The 17,074-nt window shown below is 41.2% G+C and overlaps 1 protein-coding gene and 1 non-coding gene across 2 annotated transcripts in view; both read left to right on the top strand.

The window, feature by feature from the left end:
* LOC105474842 (contactin associated protein 2) overlaps positions 1-17,074 on the top strand; it is a 2,256,224-nt gene that overhangs the window by 2,214,326 nt on the left and 24,824 nt on the right. The gene's annotated exons all lie outside the window — the stretch shown is intronic.
* Positions 1,960-2,174, top strand: LOC112425417 (small nucleolar RNA U3). Its single transcript, XR_003016470.2, has one exon. It is a non-coding gene; the product is annotated as a small nucleolar RNA U3 (small nucleolar RNA).

The following is a 17,074-nucleotide window of genomic DNA, read 5'->3' as shown; positions in this document are numbered from 1 at the left end:
GTGTCAGGGAGGAAATACTTTTCCTCTGTCCTGTTCAGTTCAGTACCTGGGGGCCTGCAAATCAAACTGATAAAAGACAGATTAACAGGTGGGCAGGGGGACCTTATTTATATGCATATAGGAGCTTCAAAAAGAAGAAACTCAGTAAGTAGCTAAAGCTAGAAACTTACATGTCCAGCTTAGTAGGGAAAAGAGGCGGTGGGGGAAAAGGCCTCTATAGGAAGAATACACGGGTTTCTAGAAGAACAAATGAGAGATGAAGAGTTTGGGATGGTGCTTGTTCATACAGGCCTGAGTGATCTCTGCATCGCATTCATGGCCATAAAACTTCCCTGGAGAGAAGACTTACGGTGGGTTTCTTGATCTTCTCCCTGGGAGTAAAAGCCACCTGTAAGAGGGAAGTACGGCAGCCTCATTTTTCCAGAAATCTCTGCTTTTTGTCAGATAAAGGAAGCACCAAGAAGGCTTCTTTCTGCACCTATTGAATTCTCAGTGGCTTCAGTTTAAAATAAGTTCCATACCAGCTCAGGTTCTAAGTGCATCCCCCATATCAGCAACGGCACTCTGGTTTTGTGAGCCTAAGGTCATCACTCCAAATTTGGACTTTAGGGTTTTGTACTTTTCCGGTAATATTTCATGTTTGACTAGAATAAGATTTGTTGCTATCAGATATTTAAAAACAGAACAGTGTATACACAAAAATGCCTTCCTACCTGTAAATAGCATGAGGTACTTCAGTCTGTGTAGGGTTAGGACAGGAAGAAAATAACGTGAGAGCTCGTGAGGCGTGGCTTGACTAGAGGACATTTGGAAGTAGATTATCTCATCCGGTACCTTGGAAGTTTAGTCCTTGACAAGCAGCATTGGGTCTCCTGAAAGCTTTTTAGAAATGCAGACTCTCAGGCCCCCACCCCATACTGACTGAATCAGCATTTGTGTTTTTTAGCATGGTTCCCGGGTAACTTACCACTGCAATTTAAAAGCTCTAATCATGTGTCGTGCGTCTCAATCTTGGAAGCACTTTAGAACCACCTGGGGAGCTTTTTAAAATCCTGATTAAGACTCTACTTCTGTCAGAGGTGTCTGAACCAGAGCAACTCCATCTCTAATAGGGGCTGGGTAAAATAAAGCTGAGACCTACTGGGCTGCATCCCCAGGATGTTAGGGCATTTGGTCACAGGATGAAATAGGCCATTGGCACAAGATACAGCTCACAGACTTTGCTGATAAAACTGGTTGCAGTAAAGAAGCCAGCTAAAACCATCAAAACCAAGATGGCAATGAGATTGACTTCTGGTCAGCCTCACTGCTACACTCCTGCCAGCACCATGACTGTTTATAAATGCCACAGCAATGTCAGGAAGTTACCCTATAGGGCCTAAAAAGGGGAGGCATGAATAATCCACCCCTTGTTTAGCATATAATCAAGAAATAACCATAAAAATGGGCAACCAGCAGCCCTTGGGGCTGCTCTATGAAGCAGCTATTCTTTTATTCCTTTACTTTCCTAATTGATACAATTTGACTGTGTCTCCACCCCAATCTCATCTTGAATTCCCACGTGTTTTGGGAGGGACCTGGTGGGAGGTGATTGAATCATGGGGGCAGGTCTTTCCATGCTATTGTGATGGTGAATAAGTCTCACAAGATCTGATGGTTTTATAAAGGGGAGTTTCCCTGCACAAGCTCTCTCTTTGCCTGCCACCATCCATGTAAGATGTGACTTGCTCCTCCTTGCCTTCTGCCTTGATTGTGAGGCTCCCCCAGCCATGTGGAACTGTGAGTCCATTAAGCCTCTTTCCTGTATAAATTACCCAGTCTCAGGTATGTCTATCAGCAGCGTGAAAACAGACTAGTACACTAATAAACTTGCTTTCACTTTACAAATGCACCCTAAATTCTTGGGTCTTGTGTAAGATCCAAGAACCCTCTCTGGGGTTCTGGATCAGGAACCCTTTCTGGTAACACTTCCATGCACCACTTCTATAGTTTCTTACCAGAGAGGTTTCTCTGAACTTGTGGAGCAGCGGAAACCACGAGGAGGCGGCTCAGCATTCACTCCTGAGCACGAAGCCGGCTCTTGGTGGTGCTTTTTGGCAGTTGCCTTTTGCCACTGACGATCACTCTTCTCTTCCTTTGGGAGAGTGAAAGGGAAAGGATGCCATCTGAATGATTATTTTTTAAAAAGAAAAATCCCAATATCTAGTCCTAAACCCCAGACAGACCAAATCAGACCTTTGGGGGAATGCGGGGGACATGGGTGTGTGTGATGTAAACCCCCCTCCCCAGGAGTGTCCAGTATGTGACCAAGGTCGAGAATCACTCACCAAATAAAAGGGTCCCTTTGGTAAATAAGGTTACCAAAAGAAAAAACTGAATACCCAAATACTGCCCAAAACATGGTTTATGAGAAACAGTGAAGCCTTTAGGTGGTGAAATCAGAAACAGAAAGGCTGTACCATCAAGCTTACAAAGAGACAGGGCTCTCTGGCCATTTTATAAGGAACCTCACCCAGATAGAGGAGACGTTTTTACCTAAATCTCAGGAGAACTGATCTGCCTATTTGCAACTGGAAAAGCAGACTTGAAACAAACAAATGAACAATACATTTGTGGTGTGAGGCAGGACTTGGTGGCTCCAGTGAAAGCACCTCCTTATGGAAGGGGCTGCATGCCAGGAAGGAACCTCAGTTTGAGGAAGATGTCAAATTATTGCTCAGTGTTTTGAATTGGCTGCTAACCTACTTTGAAAGATAGAAAAAGATGCTGCTTTAAAATGAGGGCTGTGCTTTTCTGAAAATATAGCAGGTGCCTTGCTGCGAAGAGTAAGGAATCATATGGCCTTAAAGGGATCTTGGTGATCAACCAGGGCTAGTCAATTCATACCTATACCAGGATATTTGTAGGAACTTGGTGTTAGAATGGAAAATAGAATTGAAGACATCTACCCATAGGTCTTGTGATCTTTCTGCTCCCGTATGTGTCTTTCTACTGTCTGAAATCATATTAAATGATAAAAAGAGAAAATAGGTTCTAAGGTATGCTGTCTCCATGTAATAAGATTCTTTTTCTCTTCTGTAACACTACTGACTGAGCTATTTGTTACCTCTCCAATGCCTTTTGGGCTCTATCAATCAGTGTTTTCTAAAATGAGGGACATTTATGGTTGGTCAGGTTGTACACTGTACAACTACAACAGCTGTCATTTGTAGTGCAGTCTCTGGCTTCTGGAGCAGTGCAACATGTAGCTAGGGGGTCATGATTATGGGAGCAAAGAGACATGGCCTCATGTAACATACAAAGCAAGTCATTTCCTGTTCATTTGTCTTTCAACCCTTATGATTTTGTAAAAGAGAAAGTCTCTATTTGGTTCTCGCATGCCTTTAACACCTCTCCCATGACTGTATTTCACCTTATAATAAAGAGAGAACAGGCTTCTGGTTAGTGCCTTGACAGGCAATAGAATTACTCAGTAGGCAAAAAGCAGCAGAAACCTCGGCAGAGGTAAATGCCCCTGTCTGACAGCTTTGAAGAGAGCAGTGGATCTCCCAACACGGAGGTTGAGATCTGAGAATGGACAGACTGCCTGCTCAAGTGGGTCCCTGACACCTGAGTAGCCCAACTGGGAGACATCCCCTACTAGGTGCAGACCGACACCTCACACCTCACACGGCAGGGTACACCCCTGAGACGAAGCTTCCAGAGCAAGAATCAGACAGCAACACTCGCTGTTCAGCAATATTTTATCTTCTGCAGCCTGTGCTGCTGATACCCAGGCAAACAGGGTCTGGAGTGGGCCTCAAGCAAACTCCAACAGACCTACAGCTGAGGGTCCTGATTGTTAGAAGGAAAACTAACAAAGAGAAAGGACACCCATACCAAAACCCCATCAGTACGTCAGCATCATCAAAGACCAAAGGCAGATAAAACCACAAAGATGGGGAAAAAGCAGTGCAGAAAAGCTGGAAATTCAAAAAATCAGAGCGCATCTCCCCCTCCAAAGGAACACAGCTCATCGCCAGCAACAGAACAAAGATGGACGGAGAATGACTTCGACGAGTCGAGAGAAGGCGACTTCAGTTGATCAAAATTCTCAGAGCTAAAGGAGGAACTACGTAACCAGCACAAAGAAACTTTTGAAAAAAGATTTGATGAATGGCTAACTAGAATAGCCAATGTAGAGAAGTCCTTAAAAGAACTGATAGAGATGAAAACCATAACACAAGAACTACGTGACAAATGCACAAGCTTAAGTAACCAACTCGATCATCTGGAAGAAAGAGTATCAGCGATTGAAGATCAAATGAATGAAATGAAGTGAGAAGAGAAGTGCAGAGAAAAAAGAGTAAAAAGAAATGAACAAAGCCTCCACATGGGATTATGTGAAAAGACCAAATCTATGTCTGATTGGTATGCCTGAAAGTGATGGGGAAAATGGAACCAAGTTGAAAAACACTCTGCAGGATATCATCCAGGAGAACTTCCCCAACCTAGTAAGGCAGGCCAACATTCAAATTCAGGAAATACAGAGAATGCCACAAAGATACTCCTCGAGAAGAGCAACTCCAAGACACATAATTGTCAGATTCACCAAAGTTGAAATGAAGGAAAAAAATGTTAAGGGCAGCCAGAGAGAAAGGTCGGGTACCCACAAAGGGAAGCCCATCAGACTAACAGCAGATCTCACAGCAGAAACTCTACAAGCCAGAAGACAGTGGGGGCCAATATTCAACATTCTTAAAGAAAAGAAGTTTCAACCCAGAATTTCATATCCAGCCAAACTAAGTTTCTTTTTTTTTTTTTTTTTTTTTTTTTTTTTTTGAGTCAGAGTCTCGCTTTGTCGCCCAGGCTGGAGTGCAGTGGCCTGATCTCAGCTCACTGCAAGCTCCGCCTCCCGGGTTTACGCCATTCTCCTGCCTCAGCCTCTGGAGTAGCTCGGACTACAGGCACCCGCCACCTCACCCGGCTAGTTTTTTGTATTTCTTAGTAGAGATGGGGTTTCACAGTGTTAGCCAGGATGGTCTCGATCTCCTGACCTCGTGATCCGCCCATCTCGGCCTCCCAAAGTGCTGGGATTACAGGCTTGAGCCACCGCGCCCGGCCCAAACTAAGTTTCATAAGTGAAGGAGAAATAAAATCCTTTACAGACAAGCAAATGCTTAGAGATTTTGTCATGACCAGGCCTGCCCTACAAGAGATCCTGAAGGAAGCACTAAACATGGAAAGGAACAACAGGTACCAGCCATTGCAAAAACATGTCAAAATGTAAAGTCCATTGATGCTAGGAAGAAACTGCATCAACTAACAAGCAAAATAACCAGCTAATATCACAATGACAGGATCAAGTTCACATGTAACAATATTAACCTTAAATGGAAATGGACTAAATGCTCCAATTAAAAGACACAGACTGGCAAATTGGATAAAGAGTCAAGACCCATCAGTTTGCTGTATTCAGGAGACCCATCTCACATGCAGACACACACATAGGCTCAAAATAAAGGGATGGAGGAAGATCTACCAAGCAAATGGAAAACCAAAAAAAAGCAGGGGTTGCAATCCAAGTCTCTGATAAAACAGACTTTAAACCATCAAAGATCAAAAGAGACAAAGAAGGCCATTACATAATGGTAAAGGGATCAATTCATCAGGAAGAGCTAACTATCCTAAATATATATGCACCCAACATAGGAGCACCCAGATTCATAAAGCAAGTCCTTAGAGACTTAGACTCCCATACAATAATAATGGGAGACTTTAACACCCCACTGTCAACATTAGACAGATCAACAAGACAGGAAGTTAACAAGGATATCCAGGAATTGAACTCAGCTCTGTACCAAGCGAACCTAATAGACATCTACAGAACTCTCCACCCTAAATCAACAGAATATACATTCTTCTCAGCACCACATCACACTTATTCCAAAATTGACCACATAGTTGGAAGTAAAGCACTCCTCAGCAAATGTAAAAGAACAGAAATTATAACAAACTGTCTCTCAGACCACAGTGCAATCAAACTAGAATTCAGGACTAAGAAACTCAATCAAAACCACTCAACTACATGGAAACTGAACAACCTGCTCCTGAACAACTACTGGGTACAAAACAAAATGAAGGCAGAAATAAAGATGTTCTTTGAAACCAATGAGAACAAAGATACAACATACCAGAATCTCTGGGACACATTTAAAGCAGTGTGTAGAGGGAAATTTATAGCACTAAATGCCCACAAGAGAAAGCAGGAGGATCTAAAATTGACACCCTAGCATCACAATTAAAAGAACTAGAGAAGCAAGAGCAAACACATTCAAAACCTAGCAGAAGGCAAGAAATAACTAAGATCAGAGCAGAACTGAAGGAGATAGAGACACAATAAACCCTCCAAAAAATCAGTGCATCCAGGAGCTGGTTTTTTGAAAAGATCAACAAAATTGATAGACTGCTAGCAAGACTAATAAAAAATGATAAAGGGGATATCACCACTGACCCCACAGAAATACAAACTACCATCAGAATACTATAAACACCTCTACACAAATAAACTAGAAAACCTAGAAGAAATGGATGATTTCCTGGACACTTACACTCTCCCAAGACTAAACCAGGAAGAAGTTGAATCCCTGAATAGACCAATAGCAGGCTCTGAAATTGAGGCAATAATTAATAGCATACCAACCAAAGAAAGTTCAGGACCAGATGGATTCACAGCTGAATTCTACCAGAGGTACAAGGAGGAGTTGATACCATTCCTTCTGAAACTATTCCAATCAATAGAAAAAGAGGGAATCCTCCCTAACTCATTTTACGAGGCCAACATCATCCTGATACCAAAGCCTGACAGAGATACACCAAAAAAAGAATTTTAGACCAATATCCCTGATGAACATCGATGCAAAAATCCTCAATAAAATACTGGCAAACCAAATCCAGCAGCACATCAAAAAGCTTATCCACCATAATAAGTGGGTTCCATCCCTGGGATGCAAGGCTGGTTCAACATACACAAATCAATAAATGTAATCCAGCATACAAACAGAACCAAAGACAAAAACCACACGATTATCTCAATAAATTATCGCAAGGCCTTTTCTGCAAAAGGCCTTTGACAAAATTCAACAGCCCTTCATGCTAAAAACTCTCAATAAATTCGGTATTGATGGAACATATCTCAAAATAATAAGAGCTATTTACAACAAACCCACAGCCAATATCATACTGAATGGGCAAAAACTGGAAGCATTCCCTTTGAAAACTGGCACAAGACAGGGATGGCCTCTCTCAGCACTCCTATTCAACATAGTGTTGGAAGTTCTGGCTAGGGCAATCAGGCAAGAGAAAGAAATAAAGGGTATTCAGTTAGGAAAAGAAGAAGTCAAATTGTCCCTGTTTGCAGATGACATGATTGTATATTTAGAAAACCCCACTGTCTCAGCCCAAAGTCTCCTTAAGCTGATAAGGAACTTCAGCAGTCTCAGGATACAAAATCAATATGCAAAAATCACAAGTATTCTTATACACCAGTAACAGACAAACAGAGAGCCAAATCATGAATGAACTTCCATTCACAATAGCTTCAAAGAGAATAAAATACCTAGGAATCCAACTTACAAGGGATGTAAAGGACCTCTTCAAGGAGAACTACAAACCACTGCTCAGTGAAATAAAAGAGAACACAAACAAATGGAAGAACATACCATGCTCATGGATAGGAAGAATCAATATCGTGAAAATGGCCATACTGCCCAAGGTAATTTATAGATTCCATGCCATCCCCATTAAGCTACCAATGACTTTCTTCACAGAATTGGAAAAAACTGCTTTAAAGTTCATATGGAACCAAAAAAGACCCCGCATTGCCAAGACAATCCTAAGCCAAAAGAACAAAGCTGGAGGCATCACGCTACCTGACTTCAAACTATACTACAAGGGTACAGTAACCAAAACAGCATGGTACTGGTACCAAAACAGAGATATAGACCAATGGAACAGAACAGAGCCCTCAGAAATAATACTACACATCTATAGCCATCTGATCTTTGACAAACCTGACAAAAACAAGAAATGGGGAAAGGATTCCCTATTTAATAAATGGTGCTGGGAAAATTGGCTAGCCCTAAGTAGAAAGCTGAAACTGGATCCTTTCCTTACTCCTTATACGAAAATTAATTCAAGATGGATTAGAGACTTAAATGTTAGACCTAAAACCATAAAAACCCTAGAAGAAAACCTAGGTAATACCATTCAGGACATAGGCATGGGCAAGGACTTCATGTCTAAAACACCAAAAGCAACAGCAACAAAAGCCAAAATTGACAAATGGGATCTAATTAAAGAGCTTCTGCACAGCAAAAAAAAAAACTACCATCAGAGTGAACAGGCAACCTACAGAATGGAAGAACATTTTTGTAATCTACTCATCTGACAAAGGGCTAATATCCAGAACCTATAAAGAACTCAATCAAATTTACAAGAAAAAAAACAACCCCATCAAAAAGTGGGCAAAGGATATGAACAGACACTTCTCAAAAAGAAGACATTCATACAGCCAACAGGCACATGAAAAAATGCTCATCATCACTTGCCATCAGAGAAATGCAAATCAAAACCACAATGAGATACCATCTCATACCAGTTAGAATGGCAATCATTAAAAAACCAGGAAACAACAGGTGCTGGAGAGGATGTGGAGAAATACAAACACTTTTACACTGTTGGTGAGACTGTAAACTAGTTCAACCATTGTGGAAAACAATGTGGCGATTCCTTAAGGCTCTAGAACTAGGAATACCATATGACCCAGCCATCCTGTTTCTGGGGATATACCCAAAGGATTATAAGTCATGCTGCTATAAAGACACATGCACACGTATGTTTACCGTGGCACTATTCACAATAGCAAAGACTTGGAATCAACCCAAATGTCCATCAGTGACAGACTGGATTAAGAAAATGTGGCACATATACACCATGGAATACTATGCAGCCATTAAAAAGGATGCGTTTGTGTCCTTTGTAGGGACATGGATGCAGCTGGAAACCATCATTCTCAGCAAACTATCGCAAGAACAGAAAACCAAATACTGCATGTTCTCACTCATAGGTAGGAATTGAACAGTGAGATCACTTGGACACAGGAAGGGGAACATCACACACCAGGTCCTATTGTGGGTAGGGGGGAGAGGGGAGGGATAGCATTAGGAGATATACCTAATGTAAATGATGAGTTAATGGGTGCAGCACACCAATATGGCTCATGTATACATATGTAATAAACCTGCATGTTGTGCACATGTACCCTAGAACTTAAAGTATAATTAAAAAGAAAAAAAAGAATTAGTAGGGATGTTAAGTCTTATCAATATATTTATTTAAATAAGAAATTTAACCAATTTTGTGAAAATGAGTAAATAAATAATACTTGGATTTTACAGTATATGTCAAGAAAAATGTGAAGGTGATTTTCACCTGACTGGAGTTTGAGAAACACCAGGCAGTAGAGAAAGATCACCCCAAGCACTGGGGCCTAGCATGGGGCTTTAAGAACACATTTTTATAGGGGGATGAGGTAAACAAAAGACTTACACATTATTATTTAAGTTGACTTGATTTAAACCAGTTCTGCTCTATTAGAAACCGCCACTCTTTTTTTCTTCCTAGTTATTTCCCTCTTTGATAATAAGTACAGCCTGTTTCTAAACCATTATATGGTCCTTAGGAATATTTTTAGAAGAGTAGTTACAAGGTAGAAAAAGTAACCCCCAGACCTGAGTTAAGGTTTATTTAAAGGTCACGGAATGCCAGGCAATTGCCGTGATTCACCTCTCAGAATTATGGACTCTGTTGTGTGTTTTTTCCTTTTTGTCTAATTTAGGGAATCTTATTTGCTTGGAATGAAAGGACTTGCCAGCAGGAAGACAGCCGCAGATGGCAGTGCACGTTCTGTAAAATACAAAAACAAAACAAACACCAGAAAAAAGAAATCCAAGAGTCTGATCCCATAAATTTCTGCACTAAAGAGCAACTCCAAGCTGCACACCAAGCTGTTTGACAAGGTGTTTGTGTTAAGCTTTATGATGTTTTATCACATTCATGATATTGGATGCAGAATACATCAGACCAAAGGCCACATCCTAGGATCTTCTTTAAAATATCATTAAAATAGATGAAGCACTTTAAGATGTAACGTTTCATTTCCTAAGGGATCTTCTAGTTGTAAAGATTGCAGATTATTATTATTATTATTTTGCGATGGAGCCTCGCTCTGTCACCAGGCTGGAGTGCAGTGGTGCGATCTTGGCTCATTGCAACCTCTGCCTCTGGGGTTCAAGCAATTCTCTTGCCTCAGCCTGCTGAGTAGCTGGGACTACAGGCATGCACCACCACACCCAGCTAATTTTTGTATTTTTAGTAGAGACGGGGCTAATTTTTGTATTTTTAGTAGAAACGAGATTTAGTAGAGGCCAAGATGGTCTCAATCTCTTGACCTCGTGATACACCTGCCTCAACCTCCCAAAGTGCTGGGATTATAGGCATGAGCCACCGCGCCCGGCCACAGCTAGTTATATTAAAGGACTTCTAGTAGGTCCAGGCTAGATTCTCAGCACAAGTTGCATGCTATATGATGTGGTGCATCTCACCCCAAAAAGGACCTGGGAGTCGGCTTCTGTAAGTTGCTAGTAGGTAAATTCACAGCATCTGCTGTAACCTTATCTGGTTCTCTGCCCTAATGCTAACTGCATCTGATACTGAGAGGTCCTTGACCAGGAATTCTCACAGCTTCTCTGACAGGGAAGTGGGTAGGACATGGAAAATCCGGAAGCAGGAGTGGAGGGAAGAGAGTTAACACCCAATTCTCCACCTCCCCAGGACCAAGGCCAGGATTGTCAAGAATCCAGGGTTGAGAATCCACTGCCAAGCTGGTCCGGTGGATTCACTCAGGTTGGCAGAGTGGCTGAAAAACCAGCCCTCTGAGGCATGTGGGTCTTCTCCCAGATATATTAGGAACTTGGTACTTGGGATCACTCAATGTAACAACCCCGTACCCCCATTAGACTCGAGTATACCCAGCACTGAGCTGGGAATTCAGGCTTCCTCTCACCACATCAGACACTTTACCACTGGCCACAGTAGACTGATTTCTGAAGGCCTCTTACCTCCATTGTTATGACTTCTGAGGCGTTGATTTCTGTCTATATTCCAAGTTTCCTGTCTATCATCTGGCCATAAAATATTTTTATATCTTCATGTGCAAAAGAGTTATGGATATAATGAACATTTTGAAATTATATAATCCCATTTTCTTCATAGTTACAAGCTGAACATTGGTTTTCTTTACCACCTGCAAACACTTAAAAGTAATCATTCCAGCTTTTTTTTTTTTTTTTTTTTTTTTTTTTTGAGACGGAGTCTCGCTCTGTCGCCCAGGCTGGAGTGCAGTGGCTGGATCTCAGCTCACTGCAAGCTCCGCTTCCCGGGTTTACGCCATTCTCCTGCCTCAGCCTCCCGAGTAGCTGGGACTACAGGCGCCCGCCACCTCGCCCGGCTAGTTTTTTGTATTTTTAGTAGAGACGGGGTTTCACCATGTTAGCCAGGATGGTCTCGATCTCCTGACCTTGTGATCCGCCCATCTCGGCCTCCCAAAGTGCTGGGATTACAGGCTTGAGCCACCGCGCCCGGCCAATTCCAGCTCTTATAATTACATCTCAATTATTTCTGAGCAGATCCCTTTTCTTATGCTAAGACTGCATGATTAATGCATATTTATCTCTTACAGTCAATCTTTTTATTATGTTATTTGTCTTTCTCCCTCTTCAGTCACCAACACAGTTCACATTTCATCGTGTAAAGAAAAACTATCATCCCCCGCTTGCTAACATGCATTTTCCTGCAAATGATCCAAATTCCACTTTTCCTGCAAAAACACCAAGTGCATTTATGTATCTCAAATCAACTATGATATTAGTGTTACCTATTTTTGATTGGTCATTTCAGGTGTATGCCACCTTTTGTTTCTACAGTGTTTTCATAGAAAATCACATTGTACCTGTGATTTTGTTGAGTCAAAGGATATGTGTATTTTTAATTTTGACACTACTACAAACCATCCTCCAATGATATAATCCGATTGACAGTCCAGCAATCTATGAATACCTTTTCCCCACATCCTCACCAAAACAGTGCATCATTTTTTTCTTTTAAATGTGGCTGTTCTATATGAAAAATAAAATTTTCTTGTTATAGTTTGTATTTCATTATGAGTTGGGTTAAGTATCTTTGCCTATGTTTATATATCACTTTTATTTATTTTTCCATGAACTACCTCTTTATATTCTTTGCCCCAATATTTATATTTTTATATTCTTTCCTATTGATTTATAAGTGTTCTTTATATATTACTTAGTATTTTAATACATCTTTGGATGTTTTCCCTGTTTGAGCTCCATTTTTTTGAATTCATGGGATTTTTTTTCCATGTAAAAGTTTCCAAATTTTACATAGTGAAATGTAAAGTGTTTTATGGCTTTTGGAATTTGTGACATGCCTTCTCTATTCAGAACTTATTTTTAAAATTATTCCATGTTTTTTATAATAATTTTAGGTTTTATTTGTAAGTTCTACATATTTTCTTCACTGGAAATTTATTTGGGTGGAAGGTGGAAGGTAAAAATCTCACTTTTTTTCCCAAATGGCCCACTGTTGCAGCCCCATTGGTTGAGGATCCATCCTCTTCACCTTTACCATCTTCTAAATTCCCTTCATATCTGAGTCCCTTCTGGACTCTCACATTGATATGACACCTCGTGACATGGGAGCAAACTGCAGTATTATAATTGAGCTTTTATTACCACATTTAGTGGCTCATAGAGCTAATAATTTTCCTTTTCTGTTTTGTTTTCAGAATTTTCTTGTTCATCCTCGCACATTTGCTTTTCCCACATGGATTTAAGAATTTCAATCATTTCGTTGCAATTGTTTAAAATTTTTACTGGGATTAAGGTTTTTGTATAAGTTCATTACCTTGTGACACCCAGTCACACCATGCAGGACTTCTCCATCTCTCTCCAAGTTGTCAAATGATTCAAATAAGTGTCATCCAAATTTTAATGTGCTTAGAATCACCTGGAGGAAATTAGCAAATGCAGATTCAGCTGGTCAGAAATGGGATTTGAGAGTCTGCAGTTCCAACAAGCTCCCAGGTGATGCTGATGCTGCGGGTCCCTCGAACACACTGGGAGTGGCAAGGAGAGAAGCAGCTTTGGAGCACTGCCTCTGGAAAACCACTTGAGCTCACTGCTTTCTGTGGGAGCAGATCTTTGACAACTCTCTCAAGTTAGTTTTTGATAATTATTTTATGTCTAATTAGATTTTTCTTTCTCATCTAGGATAATACCTGCTATATTTTTCTAGAAATTCATGCATTTACCCTAGGGTTTCAAACTCATTACTGTGGAGTTGAACAAAACAAACTTTTTAATAATTTAATTTCCATTCCCTTTTTCATGTTTTTTATATTGAATGTTTTTGTTGCTCCCCCCCTCCCCCCCACCCATTGATTAGATTACATGGCTTTTCTTTTCTTAAATAACCACCTCTTGGACTTATTTATCAATTGTTTCCACCATCATGTCTTTTTAAAATTTATATTAGCTGGTCTCTAACTTTGTAATCTGAATGTTTGGCTCTCTTATTTTCCTTCTTGGTGGAGTGTGTGTATCATCGTCTTCTAAGAATGTGAACCGAAGTCAACAAATCTGAGCTCCAGCCGCACTCTCTCTTCCGACCACACCTCTGCTGCCCCAGCCCTGCCTCCGGCCCAGGACTGCACCCTCCAGATGTAATTGACATCAATGACTTTCCCTAGACTTTTTGCTAAGGGACCTGAAAAGAACTCAGAGACCAGCTTAAGTTGACAAAGCCTTCCCACATCACTGAGAGAATAGACTTGGCAGGCTTGTGTTTTGAAAAGCAGTGGAGGGTGCGCTCTGTCAAGGCTCAGACATGATGAAGAAATAATCAAAGAGCAAAACGTCACTTAGGTGGCTAAACATGACTGGCAGCAGGGCTGGATTCCCCTTCAGCATTGAACACCTCACAGGCCATCCTCTGTGTAGGCAGGCTGCTTTCTAGTGGCTCCACAGGCCTGGCCATGTCCGGGGCTGCCTTTATTCAAAGACTTCTGTTCTCTCTTAACCAGGATCACTTAACTCTCTGAAACTCCAGTGATAACAAATCAAAACTGGCACAAACATCCAGCTTTCCAATCTCTAAGGTCATTGTTTTTTCCCTGCTGGGAAATTCTTTCATTCCTAATTTTCGTCTACCTTTCTTTCCCTTCATCCCCTACGATAGATTTCGAACCCCAGGGAGGTTAGGACTCTGTCCCATTCTTCACCCTGGGCTGTCCACCCTCCGACCCCCACCCTACCTGGCATGGTACTCAAAGGTGCATTTTCCCGGGGTCTGTACCTGGAAATCATTGCAGCTGTTAGCCTGTGTCACGTGGGGCTGGCTAAGTGCAGGGCAACGCGGTTGTACGTGTTGCCATGGTGACTTCTCCGTTGATGGCAGAACCACTGACTCCAGCAAGTCACAGTATTCATTTTTGCCATAGGAATGCTATGAGTAGCTCATGAAAATGGAGGCGAGTTGAGCTCAGTGTTATCCCTTGACTTGGGTGTCTTTCCTTGGCCCTCAGCAATCCCCCATTCAAATGCTTCCTACTGTACTGCATTTTTGAGTATTCTTCAATATCATGCATCTGTTACAGCACCATATCACTCAGCTGTGGAGGCACTCAGAGGCGCACAACACCCTCTAAATTATCCGCCATCACTTCTTTTACTGCCTCATTTAAAAAGACAATTGTCAGAATTCCCAGGTGTGAATTCTCCCAGGGGAATCTCTGCCAGTCACCACCTGGCAATGTTAGTTCCACCTCTGCTGGCCAATCAGCACCTTTTGTCCTTGCTATGATCTCTACAGTTGCAGAAACATTTTCCTGATGAGGTTTTTTAACCCATCACCACATGCTTTTCAGAGGAAAGTCACTGTGTAAATACCAATAACTAATACATGATAAATTGCTTCACTCCTTTGAGATCTTTGTCTGATTCCACGTGCTCTGCATAGACTATTCAGAAATTCTAAAGATGGATGCAGATTCCTAATTCTGCTGTTGAGTTTGTTCCTGAGAGCAACGCTGAAAGACTTTTAAAAAATTAAAATCAGCTTTATGTTGAAATGTAATTGTACATAAATATCCATAGGAATGTATGGAGTTACAGTTATTTCAAACAGAGAATAAGATGAATTGCTTTGGAAACTCCTCTTTAAACATGCTAAAATGATTTTCAGTCATTTACTTCGGAACTTTAACTTTTAGAAAACTGGAAAGGATACAGATAAATTTATAAACGATTTTAATTGTTGAAATGCTTTCAATGCATGATTTTGTTTTATCCTGGAATGGCCACATGTGATAGGCAAAGTGGACATTATCAGCCACATTTTAAAGATAAGAAGAATGCAGCTCAGAGAAAATAAATGTATTCATTCCCTCAGCAAACACTGAATGGGTGGCCACAGAAGCGCTGTGCACAGCCCTGGCTGTACATTAGTCACCTGGGGAGCTTTTTACAAATCCCGATGCCTGGTCCCCATCCAAGGGATTCCTAGTGTGCATCAGGATTGTGAAGCAATGGGGACTGAGTTCATAGCATCTTGCTCAAAAGTATGCAGAGTAGCATTATCAAGTGGAAAATGCATATATTTCAGATTCAGTGATTTTTTTTCCCCACTATTCCTTCCTCTCAATGAAATTTTTGGATTAAAACATACAATTCCAGTTCTTTATTCTGAACTGACTATTTTCTATCACCCTTTAAATATAATGCAGACGTCTGGAAGGATATGTAATTTGCATACCTGTTGGTGAAATTCCAGCCTGTAAATACAACTTTGCTCTTTCTTGTTCCACTTTCCCCTTGCGGATAAGGAATACATCATCCCCAAGGCTGCTAGAGCCAATTAAATGTTTTTTCACACTCTGTTGACATGAATGAGAAGAACTGTGACAGAGCCACACGGCTTATGCCAGGACTTTATCACGCTATCTTTATAATGATGTGAGCCAGCACCAGGGAGGAATGGTGTGGGGAACCATCAGGAAGCTTTGATAACCAGGGATAATTTGTTTCATCAATTTCTCCTTGATGGCCATTTGCCATTTCACCTGTCAGGAAGCAAAAGTAGTTGTCCTGTGAGATCTCAGGTTAACTCAAGAGAACAGCTCAGACAACAACGGAAGCATATTTAGCATGGGGCTTTCATATTCAGTTCTCTGAAGCCAGCCTTCGTGGAAGAAAATACATTGTCTTGGGATTGGAATTATATATTTCCCTTGTGCTAATGCAACTGAAAAGAGTATTTCAAAACCAAGAGCCCAACTGGGCATCCATAAAAGACTCAAAATATGTGTAGAATTAATTTTTAAAACCACTTTAGGTTTGCCCACGCCCCTCTTCTAACCGCACAGTGGAGCCAGAATCTGGTTGCCTGTCCTGTGGTCAGGGTGACTCCACCATGTTCTCAGCAATGCTCCTCATCTATGTATTATACCAGTTTGTGAAAACTTAAGAATAAAAAGGATCACCCTCACATTTTGATGAAATAGCAGTCACAGCACAAACATCCCACGCATACTGGCGAAGCCGGCCCACGGAGCGCAGAAGCACGCTCCTCACGTAACGCTGAAAGCAGCATCTTCCGCAAGTTCGGATACGGAGGTTCCACAGCAGAAGATTAAATATTTTTAAATGCTTTTCATTATTCACTGAACTCTCCTTGGAAGACACAGAATGACCATAAAAGCAAATCAATACTATTCAGCCATTTCCAAAGGATCCATCCACAGCCAAAGTACGGCCTTTGAATTTACTAGAAACTTTCAGAGGGACAGTAAAAGGAGTCCCTTCATCCTTGCTTGAGTCCTAAAATAACATGTGCCTAAGTATTCTCACAAATGATGAAGCGCACCTCTTGAGTAGACTTAAGGTGATAAAATGTTATT

This window comes from Macaca nemestrina, chromosome 4 (assembly GCF_043159975.1).
Source record: "Macaca nemestrina isolate mMacNem1 chromosome 4, mMacNem.hap1, whole genome shotgun sequence".
In the NCBI taxonomy this organism is placed as follows: domain Eukaryota; kingdom Metazoa; phylum Chordata; class Mammalia; order Primates; family Cercopithecidae; genus Macaca; species Macaca nemestrina.
This window is presented reverse-complemented; position numbering and strand designations above follow the sequence as displayed.